Raw genomic sequence first — 13,603 nt, forward strand, 5'->3', positions numbered from 1 at the left:
ACTGTGTCTGTTTCGTGGGGCTGGGTGGAGGTGAATGTGGAGGGAAGCTCCTTTACTGCTGCTGGCTAGAACCAAAATGTGAAGACATGGGTGAAAAGGGCAACCCTGTGTGAACTCAAATAGCTTTCCCATCTCTTAAAATTGCTCAGCCTAGATAAAATTGTGGGATGTGAACTGCAAGTGCAGGCAGGAAGCTTAATGCTTTCTGGAAAAAGTAATGAGTGAAGGCTGCAGCAAAAACCAGAACAGCCCTTCCTCCCCTCAGCCCACTCTGCCCAAATGAGCACTTTCTGTGCAACTATTGGCAGTAATAATCTTCATCTAAAACATCTCTTGTTACAGCCTTTATTGTATTGGCAGTAAGTGCATAACAAGCCAGTGCTGTACTAATAGTTCTGTGCTGATAAAAACCCAGTCAAGTGAAACACAGAAAATATTTTTTTAAAATGCATTCTGAAATGCTTTCTTGCAGTGCTAAAAGCAGTTTACAGGAGATGTTGAAAACTAAGTGCAAGGTTTAGACACCATGTGTTTACTTTTTAAGGCTGGGGTAACGCCTGGGAAAATCTTTGCTTTTGAAACATGTTTCAAACAGAGGACCAAATGCACTGCTGTGTACTCGTGCAAGTTCCAGCGGAGCAAAGGGGGCTGGACCTGTTTCCACCAGGAGTTGGTGCAATCACAAGCAAACCTCGATATGTCTTTCTGGCATCAGTGGGACGTGCCATGAACAGCTCTAGGAGCTAGAGCCAGGCTCCCACAGCAGCCATGACTTCTCAGGGATCTCTTTTTGTTCATGTGTGCCACTTCTGCCCATTTCAAAAACTGTGGCCAGTTAGCTGTAAAAACAGATGTGCCTGTGATATTTCTCTTCCTCTATAGGTTACAGGCCAGACTGCTCTTGGTGCTTGCATGGCAAAAAGGCAGGAGGTGGGGAAGAGGGGAACAAGCAAGAAACCTTTGCTGGTCTATTTGCTTATCTACTGAGACACAAATATGGGGAATGAAGAGGAATCAGTGTTTTTTGTCAGTAACAGCCCTTACAGCAGGGAGGACAAGGGGAAGGATGGGGGAATGGAAGGGTGTTCTTTTCTCCGCAGCATCTCTGTATACTCATCAGCCTAAGGAAGTCAGGCACACAATAGCAATCCAGTTCCTCAGTTTTCACTTCATCCCACTCCCTCAGGCACAGGGAGTTTTGGGAGTTAACCTGAGCCTTGAGAAGCAAGTCACCCCAGCTCTCTTCAAGAAGACACGAGCTGGCAGAGTCCCAGGAAGTGCGCAGAAATGGGTCTCTGCGCTGGTTTTAGAGGGAGCTAAGGAAATGCGCACCTCCGAGGTCAGGACAGCCACTGCTGGCTGCATGACGTCGGCCTCGGGTGGGCTGGGGCAAGGAAGAGGGCAGCGCTGCAGTGCTCCCTGCGCTGCTGTGCCTCCCATGGCCAGCTGGACACTCTCCTTGGGCTGCTTTGCGATGTGGACACTCACCTAAGGCTTGCGCTGGGGGCATCTTTCTGAGGCTCCCTGGGCTGCTCCCTGCTGACCCCGGGGTAGTTTAGCTGCCTCCTCGGGAGAGCCGCCTGCTTGACGCCTTGGAGCCGTCTGCCAATCCCTCCCGTCACCACCTCTTTTACTCTGTGTGTGGCATCAGGGCAGCCAGCAGGATGTAACTGTAGACTCACACTATTTAGGGCTGTCGCTGCTGACCAGCACAACAGTAGGTTGACTCACAAAGGACAAGAGTTTCTTTTTTTTTCAATGCAGTTTTTCGGGCTTAAATGCAGTGGACAGGGAGTGCTACTTAACTAGAAAAGCTGCTTTAAGAGAAAGTTTCCTCATTTTATTTTATGGTGGGGGGAAAAAAGTTTGTTCTCTTGCATGAAATATGATGGGAAGGCCAGAATCCCCCTTCCAGGGCTGGTGGGACACAGCAGTGGTGTGAGCCAGTGTGAGCAAGGAGACAGCCTTGGGCACTTCTATACTGTGAGGGCTGGTGAAACTTTGGATCCCCTCCTGACTGCAGATCTTCACAGCAGCATTCCTTGTGTGACAAGCCTTTTTCACATTTCCCCATTCAGCTGATTGTGGGTGCTGTGCTATTTTAAACCCACATGGAAGTATGTTTTTAGGACCATCTGCTACCGGCCCTAACCCAGATGATACAGTTAGAGCCTGCCCACAGCATCCTCCCCTCCTTCAGACAGTTCCAGGAACAAGCGGTGAGTCAGTCCCGCAGCTGAACTCATATTTAGCTAACCCTGATATCCTGCCTATCGGAGAGAAATGCACAACGGCCTTCCCAGGTGCAAAGCCCCGTTGTTCCCATTATTTAGGGAACGCTTGGAATTAAAAAAAAAAAAAACCCACCACGAAAGCAAATGTCAGATCATTTAGTGCATCGACTCCTTTTGTTCTGAAGAGTGAGAAGGAAGAAGTGATCAGTCCCCCCACAGCAGCTTGCCCCTCTTGCCTTTGCTTCCAGGCTGAGGGACAGCTTCTGGCCCTGGCTGACCGGTGGGCTCGTAGCCCTCACCTTGTCTGTCGCTGCGGTGGTGCTGCTTTGGCAGCGGCTCTCCCTCGTGCTGAAACATCTCCGCACAGCTGGAGCATAGTTAATTCTTCCTTCGGGCACTGGGGGTGAGCGTAGGCGTCTCCTAGGGCTGTCTGAAGGCCAGTGTCGCCTGTCCGGGTCCTGCCTTCTCTCATTGAGCAAATGTTGTTAAACACACATCTGTGGATCTGGATGAGGCTCTTTCCCTCCACCTTAGGAGCTTTGTGAGCCTGAAATAAGGTTTCAGCCAATGGATCATCTGAAAAAGCCTCCCGGAGAGCAGCATGACTAAGAACCAGCGTTTATAAGCCATTACTTGATGTATTTTAAACTCCTGCTCTTTGATCCCTGTATGATCCAGCAGCCTCTTTCTGGCTGTTTGGCAAAAGCAGCAAAACATGCCCTGCTCTGTCATCACATTTCTGCTGGATCCCCTCTGCATGCTGCACTGTTTCCCACCCAGCAGGTTAATGACCCATAATTACCTTCATCATATAATGAATAAAGTTCAGTATCTCCACAGTAGATACACTAGCACTCAGCCTGGGCACAGCCTTCAATGTTAAGTGATACCTGAGGCCCTGTCCTGCTCCTGCTGAAGTGGAGGTAAATCCCCCACCCGCCTCTGCATGGCCGCTGACTTCCCAATTCTGCAGCACAGAGAAAAAACCCTCCGTGACGCTGCCAGGAGCATTACCTGCAAAATGAGTATGAAACATGAACGTTGTTTTATTTAGGCTATGCAGTGTCTGTATGCTCCCATGCAAGCTCGGATCAGCCCCAGCTCGGAGGAGCTTTTGCTGGTATCCTGTTTCGATCAATGCTGATTTAAATAAGCATTGTGAATCTAATTATTTAGTACCACTCACATGACACTGCATTTGCTATGGTACCCTTGAGACAGGCAGGCTTTATCCTGCTCAACAGAAACATCCGCAGCTGTACCACACTCTGCTTCAGGCTCCTTGGAGTTACTTCATCGTTGCCTGACAGCTGTGTCCCCTGACCATTATCTGGTGGCCACATACTTCAATAGCAGACTGTATGTACTGTATGCACTAGACTACAGTGTGACCTGACAGCTTGGCTTCCTCTCCCAGAGTATATCTTCTGCTACTCTTCAGCATCCTACAGTTTATCTGTGGTCAGCTTTCTTACCCATTTCCTGCCAGCTGCTACTGGTCTTTTAGTCAGCTCCGCCAGGCACATGGGCAATGATGAGCTTGCTGAGCCTTGTGCTGCATTATTTCTTGGATGGAGGCTCTGCAAAGGCTGCTCTGGAGTTTTGTATAGAGGATTTCTTCCTATGTAGTATCACGGCAATTAAAGAGTGCCAGTCTTAAGAAATAAACCTTGTATTTATCATGTGGTATCAATTTTATCTCCGTTCTAGCATTGTTGCAGAGTTATGGCTGAGACTTTGAAAGCACAAAATTGTTTCTAGCAAAAATTATAACTAATTTCATCAGCCCACAGAGCCCAGAATTTGGTATTCTTCTTACCTCCTTTGCCAAGTTGTCCCACAGAGATGTTAAAGCAGCTGAGGGCACAAGTCCCTGCTTTGGATCCAGAATTTGGCATTTTACAGGATCATAATTCCTCTGCCTAAGTCTTTCGGAAAATGGCTTGTTCTCCAAGCTGGGACTGAGCAATGGCACTGTGGTCATGTGCTGAGCTCAGCTTGGAAGTGTTCCCGTTGCCACAGCAGGGTGCAGCAGCTGTGGAGGGTCACAATTCATGGATGTGTCCCTTGCTCCTGTCAGGGCTGGTTTAGGTATATTGTTGGGGCTGTGTTGGGAAGCACCTGTTCTGGAGGAACCAAGTCACTGGAGCTCAAGGATATTAAGTGAGGGTTTGTTCTCCACCCTTCCACCCTGACTTCTCCTATGTGGGAGCTTCATTCCCAGGAGCGCCCAAGTGAGCCCCAAATGAGATGAATGTTCAGTGAAGCAGAAATCAGCTAGAGAGACTCTGGTACTCTGAGCTATCAAAAAAGAATGGCTTTGAAATAGCAGAAGGAGAAGAGCTCAAAGCCTTGCCCAAATAATTTCCTCTTTTTGTTTCTTCTTTTTTTTCTTTTTCTTTTTCTTTTTCTAAGAAAAAAGTAATCACTTCAAACTTTTATGAGGTTTATGAATCAGCACGTAATAGATCCTTATACTGGGATATGAGATGGTGTGGGTGTTCCTGGGATTTCTTCTATGCGCTTTGCTAAGCCCAGACACACACCATCAGTAGCAGGTTCTATAAGATTAAGCACAGGGAAGGCATGGATAAGGCCGTGTCCATGTCTCATTCAGCCATGCAGCCTAACTGCACACTGGGAAACAGGAGTGCTTGGGCCAAAGGCTGCTGCAGATCATGTGGAAAATCAAGAGGAAGAAGAAATTTGGCTCACACAGTGGAGTTCACTGCTGAGCTTCTGAGACTGAATGCTCATGACACAGTGTCTCAAATGAGAAGCAAGGCAGAGATGTCTTCCTGCAAAGTGGTAGGAGGGATTATGTCCATCCTTTCCCATTCAACATTCATTCTGAAAACTGATGATGATAGCTGGGTATGAGTGTGGTGTTTTTCTTCTGAAACACCTTTAGAAGGAGCCTGACAATCTCAGCAATACATTGAGGATGCCTGGAGAGGTTTGTCTCATTGTCCTAGAGCCAGCAAGTGTGAATACTCTGGGTTCAGTGTTCAACGCCCTTGCCGCCTTCTCTCCTGGTAAATTTAGTAGACATACCTAGGAAAAATCCAGTCCAACTGAGCACCACAGAATGCTAAGATGGAAATTACTCATTAGGACTTTCTGTTCCTGCAGTGGGGCTTCTGCCATGTGTTAAGTGAGTTGCAGATTTTAAGGCTCTGGTGCATTGTTTCATTGGCCTATTAAAACTCAGGTTCTGCAAATCCACTCGACCCAGTAATGCAGATCTGCCAGTAAAACTATTTTTCTCTCTGTCATTTACTATTCCAGCAATTTTGAAATGAGATCTATTTTTTAATAGCAACACTTTTTCATTTTCTTCAAATTATTGCTAAGGATAGTGAACAGCACTGGGCTAAGAGGTTTCTGGGGTATCCCATTAGACATCTTCTGAAGATGGGGATGATTCAGTTAGGATTGCCTTTTTGAGCACTTTTGGCTTACCAGTTTTTAATCGATTTGAGGTACATTAATTCTGGATAGTGCTAATTATTTTAATCAGAATGTCGTGTGGGACTGAGTTAAATGCCTCACAGATGTTGAAACCCATGACATAGACACAGCTATCTTTATCAGCTAAACTGGTAATTTCACTAAAAAGCAACACCAAGCTCATTTGACAAGGCTTTTCCACCAAGTCAGGCTGATGACTATTAATTACGCTGCCATCTTTTAAGCCATTTTCAACTCTGACCCACATGTACCCATCTGAGAGGGATGGGGATGCAATGCAAATGAGACATGGAAGCACAGGGGACTTGATGAGTTGTGTCATCTCCAGGCCAGGAGCTACGCTGGGTAGTATCAGTCATGTAAAGACTGTTATCTCTCTAATCCTTCACATCAATCTGCTTGACTCCTGGATCGGTGTTAGGCTAGTCAGCCTGTGGTTGCCCAGACTGCTCTGTAAATAGTAATGAGCTTTTTGCCAGTCTTCTGGAAGCTCTCCAGTGCTCCCAGATGTGTGAAAAACCAACACAAACATTTTGGAAAACTCTTTGGCACATTTCTTTAGTATTCTGAGGTGCAACTTAAAAAGTGCCGCTGATTGAAAAATGTTCGGTTTTGATAGTGGCTGTTTAACTTTCCTGTAAGTAACTGATGGAATAGAAAGTGTTTCCTTATCACTATGAGATAGGAATACATCATCCTGCTAGTTTCCAAATACAAACCTGAAATATTTATTGAATATTTCTTCTTTTATGAATCATGACTGGCAATTTTGAGATTCCTATCTAGCTGTGGCACTCTCCTATTGTTAGGATTTTGTTTGTTCCTGATACATTTAAACAGTTCCTCTTTATTGTTCTTACTGGCTGCAGATTTGTGAGTTGGTGCCTTTAATTTCCTATGGTAATTTCCTCACTGCTGATATATGTACACCCACACTGATAGATCAGATGCAAGTCCAATGTCCAAACTACTAAAGTTTTAATGAATCTGGGCTCCTGATTTTGTCTTGACCCAATACAAATGAACAGGTATAAAGCTTGGATTAAGGTTTAATTTCTGAATTTCATATCCCTTCTCTCCAATTCCAGAAAAACTGGCATGTTGCAAAGCCATCTTTTATTCAGTGGCTCTCAGTCTTTGAGAATCAAGATCAGAAAAAAAGAATCCCATTTGTTTCATTCCTGTGAATCAGGAATGAACTGGTTTGTGCTATGATGAAAATACCTGGGTTATATTTTGCGTGGTGACTATTGGGCTTGGCTACAGAGCTAACTGGTGGATGGGGCTGGTTGTCCTCTGCTCACCATGCAGGGCACACATCTGTTGCAGAACTGGAGACTGCAGAGAGTAGGGGATTTCTGCAGGTAGGGAGAACTTTGGCCCAGGCACTGCTGCAGTGTGTATCCATAAGGGCAGATGGACAATCACGGAACAGCTGGGAGAAATGAATTCATTGCATCAGGGCTGAGGCTGTGACGCCACCGCCCTATCCTCCTGGGCAGTCACAGTCCTGGCTGTGGGGGTAGAAGGGTCAGCCCAAGCGCTGCGCTGCTTTGAGTTTGGAGGTGAATGGCAGTGGCCTCTGGAGACAATGGTGGGATGAATGGGTCTTTCTCATTGCTTCCCTCCCAGCTGCTGGGGAGGTGTGAGACCTTTTTCACCCTTCTTGTTGCTGTCTCTGACCTAGTGTGCTGCTGTCTGCTGCAGTTGTGCCCTGGGGGATTAGAAAAGCCCCTCTGGGTAACCGTACATGAATTGTTATTTTTGATTGCAAGTGGGTGACCATTTATTGACTCTTCAATTGGGTAAAGTTATTTAGAAAGTTATGCAGCTGGAAGAATGCTGCAAGCCTGGCTTACAACTCTCCTCTCTTTCCCAGTAATAGACTTTGATTTGCTGTAGTTCATTTCCCTCTGAAGTCTGCTTTTTGTAGATAACATAAAGCACTTGGCATAGTGGTTGATAACTGAATGTATGAAGCATGACATTTTCCTAGATACAGTATGCTACATGAACACTTGTCTTTTGTATCAGTACCCATAAACAAGAGTTGACTGAGGGCAAATAGCTTGCTCAGGTCCTGTGGAGAGGCAGGGAGTGAGTCAGTGCTGAGGGGAGCATGATGTGGCCACAGCTGCTTTGAGGAGGGCATGTGGCAAGAGAAGGCAAAGCCCAAGGGCAAATAATCCCTGTGAGCCAGCTGGTAGCAGGTGAGGCGACTCATGATGTGGATTTAAAAGAAAAGTATTTTGGAAACTTAATTTCCTCCTTACTTGTTTTTCTGTCCAGTGATTAAAATACTGACATGTTTTTCCGTCTCTGGAGCATGGCAATCCACCTCTCCTCCCACATCCCCCAGACCAGCGAAAACCTCAGAAACTGGCATTAAGGACTGGGACACTCCTGCTGGGTTTAGACCTTGGCAGCCCTGTGGGGGTAGATGGTGGTGCCCATGCCAAGCCATCAAACAAAGCAGTTAACCTCTTGGTTTCTCCCTCACCACCCACAAAGAGAAGCTAAAAATAGTAGGCAGTCTTACAGAGTTCTGGGAAAGAATTAAGTAAGAATAAAGCACCAGGCTGGGTGGCTGGAAAGCAGCACTCTGTGCTGTAAGATGGAGCATAATGTATACCAGTGAATATGCAGAACTGTGTAGTATATTTTAAAAGGAATGAAGCTTCACACCGTCAGCTATTAAAGCATTGCTGACAGCTGGATTCACACTGCTGTGCTGCTGAGAGTTAGTAAGTGTGTGCATGAACCGAGGGAAAATGACTGCCCTTCTCCTTCACAGTTCTCAGGGTTTTACCCCGGCTGCCTGGCTCCAGCCAACACAGGACTTACACCGAAAGGTAAAGGAGAGAGAAACTGGTCATGTCATGAAAGGCAACTAGAAGGGTATGGGGAATACAGAGCTCTGGTGAGTTAAATTGAAGATACTTGGGGTTGAATTTTTGAACCTCCTTTCCTAAACTATGTATGCAAGCTGCAGGCAGGAAAGTATAGGCCAGAGACAGCTCGAAGAAATGCTGACTTGCTCATGAAAATGCAGATTTTACAGTTGTGTTTGTAAGAACTTTTGCATAGCAAGTAAGAAGCTGTGAACTGCTTCCCTTGATGCAGACTGAGTTTCTTTGGTTCAGACTCAGTTGTGAGGGAAAGTAATCCAGTTACCGATTTTGAATGAGAATCAGGCATCTGTTTGCATCGAGTTTTTGCATTCTGTTTCAGCCATACATTTATGAGCTATCCAGAGGCGCGGGAACTGAAAGTGAAGAAAATATTTGTGGGATTCCACAGAGACGGAAGAAGCCACTGCTTTGCACGTGTGAATTTTGCCAGTGCATTTTGGTGGCTTAGAATGAAAGCCTGGTGCTGGCTCATAATGAAAGTTGAACCTAAAACTGGCCATATCCAAATTCCCAACCCCAACAAACTGGAGTGTGAGGGCTTAAGGCAGAAGAGAGTGGCTATACCAGGTAAAGATGCTGTATATTTATTTTAGTGCTTAGGGTTGATTAGAGTTGGGTGAAAATGATTAGCTGAAAGGATTCTGAATAAACCAATTTAAAATGTAATTATGAAGGGCTCAAGATAGTGTGTGTGTGTAATTATGTTTCTTGCCTGTGTGCACTGTACTCAGTGATTTTGTTCTGCAGCGAGTGAAAGGGGGAGGAAGGGATGTGCAGGGGAATAGCTGCATGGGGAGCAGCTGCTGTAGACAGGCAGCTTGTGCTGGGTTTCTCCTGTGATCTGGAGGTGCACTTTTAGCTGTACTTGAGGTAGCACTGAACTGGGTATCAAACCCAGCATAGCCATAGCAATGTGTAGTTGTGTTTCAGCTGCTCAGAACTGGGAACAAAGCTGGGCAGGTGATTGCAGTGAGCTCCTTGCTCCCTTGGGGTTCTCCTAGCCTGTGACACTGTGAGCTTGTACAAAACCAGCTCAGGGTTGCCATGCAAGCTGTAGCATATCTTGGGATGAGACCACTGACATTCTGGGTTGTGGCATTTCAGGGATGCTCATATCACCCCTGTGACCAGCAGCAGACAATAAGCCTCTTCTGGTGAGCAAGTTATTGCAGACTAGCTCACGTCCATGCTGTTGGGGATGAAGTCAGTCTGGGATGGGCTTGCTGCATCCACACTGTTCTCTCTGGAGTGAGTTGAGTCTGTGCAGAGTGGGTGTAATGATTGAGGGGATTTGTCCCCCTTGGTTGTGGTTGGCTCTCCTGTCATATGCTGGCCCGGGGCTGGAGCCTGAGGTGAGCAAACCAGCACAGTGCTGACACTGCACACATCCATGAGCCATGCAGGACAAACCACATGCAGGGTCTGGAGGCACCTTTTTGAGGCTGTTGCATCTGGGCTTTCCTCCAGATGCTTTTCTTCTGTACTCTCACATTACTGAAGGCACAAAAGGTCAGGAAACGTTCCTAGAATCCTTTTTACATTAAACAGGGAACACAGTGAGGAAGAGAAAGAAAAGTAGAAATTGTTGAAGGAAGATGAGCTGTGACAATTAAGGAGGCTAAGTCAGGAGTGCTAAAAGGCACTTTAGCATCAGTGGTGAAGGGTGATTTTTTGTGGGCTTGATACTCAATGAGTGTGTGTCTGAGTTAGGTAGTGAACTGTGCACAGAGGCACATTTAGGACAGAAAGTGAAAGGACATGCTCTGGCTGACTCACACATTCATCCACAGCGTGAGAGCGATCCCTTTTGTAAGACACAGCCCCAGTTGGGCAGCAGCTGTGCTGCACGTGACTCCCGCCTTCATCTGACATGGGAACAGAGGGCAGGAAGAGCCTCCTGGGATAGGTACTCAATCTCTCTTATTTCATCCTGTAATTCCTGATCAAGCATAATCTTAAAAAATAAAAAAGCAGTGTTATGCCCATGTTGTTTCATCATTTCCTTATGCTCTCTGTATGTCTGCTTTCTGTTACTGCCTTAATGGGATTGTTAGCTGCTTGGGGCAGCCATGGTCTTGTGCTCTCATCATTTGCTGTGGTGGGCCAGTATCATGAAGACTGTCACATCAGCACTTTGGGCACATCTGCTGGTGTTTTTGGACATGGGCTGCAAGATAGAGATGTTCCATTGGGACAGGCACATTTTCACAGCAGGAAACCTATGTTTCTGTTTTGTCCTTTGCTCAGTAGATGCTGGTGTGTGTCAACTAATCCTTTTCCTACTTAATCATTCAGTCAGCACCGATGTGTTCCTCTGAGTAATGGCCTAAAGACCAGAACTTCTAGCCAAACCTTGTGTTTTGCTAAAACCACAAATCAAACTTGAAAAATAGGTGCAATAAGAAATAAAGCTTCTCAATAAAGAGAAAGGAATATTTCAGCTGTTGTCATCTTAATACCTTCTTGCAGGAAAGAACTGTTTTTGGAAGATGGCAAGGGAAATGAAAAGGGGTAGCAGTGCCTACAGCTGATAACACTGACCTGTTTTCTTGGCATTCCTCCAAATGCAAGGCTAGCTCTGCTTGAAATGTAGGTGATTCATCAGCTGAATTGCAAGCAGATAGTGTGGTGCAGAAGCACAGTCATAGACATTATTATTTCAATAACCTGAGTTTTAGCTATTCCACTTTAAAAACTAATGAAGCAAATAATGTTGTGACAGAGATGTAGGCAGTGAAAATGTGTCAGAGAAAGGCAATTAACCTATGTACTAATAAAGTCTGTCAAATCAGTAAAATATTTTTTATATATTATAATAGCTAATCAGAAATATATAGGCCATGAGTATTCAGTGCCGCAAGCCTGTGGAATCTTTTATACCTTTGAAATCTAGATGTAAAACTTCATCAGGGAAAAGCAGGAGGTTTTTGATTTTTTTTTTAGCACAGGTGTAAACAGCTAAAAAGTCACAAGGTGACTTTTGCTGGGGTGGGTTGTGGATTTCTCAGGACCTGTTAGCATTGTGTCCCCCCCTTGCAACTAAGGTTGGGTTTTATATCCACATACAGGCATCCCTTAATCACTTACTGGCTGTTTTATCAACGCTCTGCTGGACACTCATGGGGCATTCTGAGCTGAAACATGATTGATACAAACTAAAGCAAAATACATTCTGTAATCCAACTACCTGGCTGGAGGAATGGGATTGTCTGTGATGTATTCCTGGAGCAGGAGAGGTTCTCTCCATTCCATGTCCTCTCTCAGTCATAATTTCTCCCACTGAGAGATAGCAGGAAGATGACGTTGGATGTGAACCGAGGCTAGGTAAGTTAAATCCAGGTTTAAAATTCTTTGCTAAGTTGTGTAAAAGTTGTTGTGCACAAAACTGAATGCTCCTATAGGAGAAAGAGCAATATTTCTGAAACTGAGTGAACTTCCTAATGCATTAATATTGTAGGCATTGTGGTGCTATAACCATCACTTAGCTGCTTCATGTTGGATTTTGATCAGCTTAGTCTATTGGTGAACATCACATCTGGAGCTCTGTCACACTGTAATGTCACAAAAGCTGTTGGATGCTCCAACATTGGCAGTACAAATACACTGAAAAACAGCTTGACCTTGTGTATATCTTTTAGGATACACAGTAGTAAAACATTTATCCTGTTTGCAAATACTTAGACCAATGCATTAAGGCACCTCTTTATTACTCTAACAACAATCATCTGCCATATTTTCTTTTAAAGTTAAATGTTTACAGTGTTGTCTCATATTCACAGTCCTACACAACCATTGCTTGTGCTGGTATGTGTGTGATAAAACCAAAATTTTATCAAAGCCTTTAACTGTGTTCTGCCTCTATACCTACCGAAGCGTTACTGTTAAAGATGTTAAATTGTATTCAAATATTAATAATTAACAACAAACACCTTGTATTAGTTATTGCTATTGAAGGGCATGTGCTGCTGATTATGGCCTCTGTCCTTGTGCTCTCCCACACTTACCCTCTTACCTTTCCTGGCACAAAGGACCTTGCATATGTCTTCTGTGCTTCTTACCATGGCCAAGGCTTCTTGGATGGTGCTGACGGGCAATTTGGGTATGAACTTGAATGATGGCCTTTACTGCGGACAGACAGCCTGTAACTGTTTCCCTTTGCATACATAAGTCCTTCTGGATTCCAGTTGAGCCAGTTTGTGTGACTTTGACTAACCAAACAAATGATCTGTTCACCCCCATGGCCTCCCACCAGGGTGCATGTCATGTCTTATGCAGTATGTGGGAATGCTGATAGCTCTGTGTCTCAGTGACAGTTCCTGCTGCAGGCAGCTTTTGTCATTGAGTGGGCTCACGTTAAATTGTGTTCACAGAGTCAGAGAATCATAGAACGGCTTGGATTGGAAGGGACCTTAAAGATCATCAAGTTCCACCCCCCCGCCATCAGCAGGGGAACCTTAGAATAGATCAGGTTGCTCAGAGCCCCCTCTAACCCGGCCTTGAACACTTCCAGGTTTGGGGCATCTACAACTTTTCCAGGCTATCTGCTCCAGTGCCTCACTACCCGCATGGTAAGGAATTTTTTCCTAATACCTGATCTAAAACTACTCTCTAAGTTTGAAGCCATTCCCCCTTGTCCTGTCACGACATGCCCTCATAAATAGCCTCTTTCCATCTTTCTTGTAGGCTCCTTTTGAGTACTGGAAGGCCACAATTACGTCATCCTGAAGCTTTCCCTTCTTCAGGCTGAACAATCCCAATAATCCCAGTCTTTCCTCATAGGAGAGTTGCTCCATCCCTCTGAGCAACTTGGTGGCCTCCTCTGGACTTGTTCCAACAGGTCAATGTCCTTCCCATGATGGGGACCCCAGAGCTGGATGCAGCACTGCAGGTGGGGTCTCACCAGAGCAGAGCAGAGCAGAGCGGCACCTCACCTGCTGCCCACATTGCCTTGGATGCAGCCCAGGACATGTTTGGCTTTGTGGGCTG

This window comes from Corvus hawaiiensis, chromosome 3, assembly GCF_020740725.1.
Source record: "Corvus hawaiiensis isolate bCorHaw1 chromosome 3, bCorHaw1.pri.cur, whole genome shotgun sequence".
Lineage (NCBI taxonomy): Eukaryota > Metazoa > Chordata > Aves > Passeriformes > Corvidae > Corvus > Corvus hawaiiensis.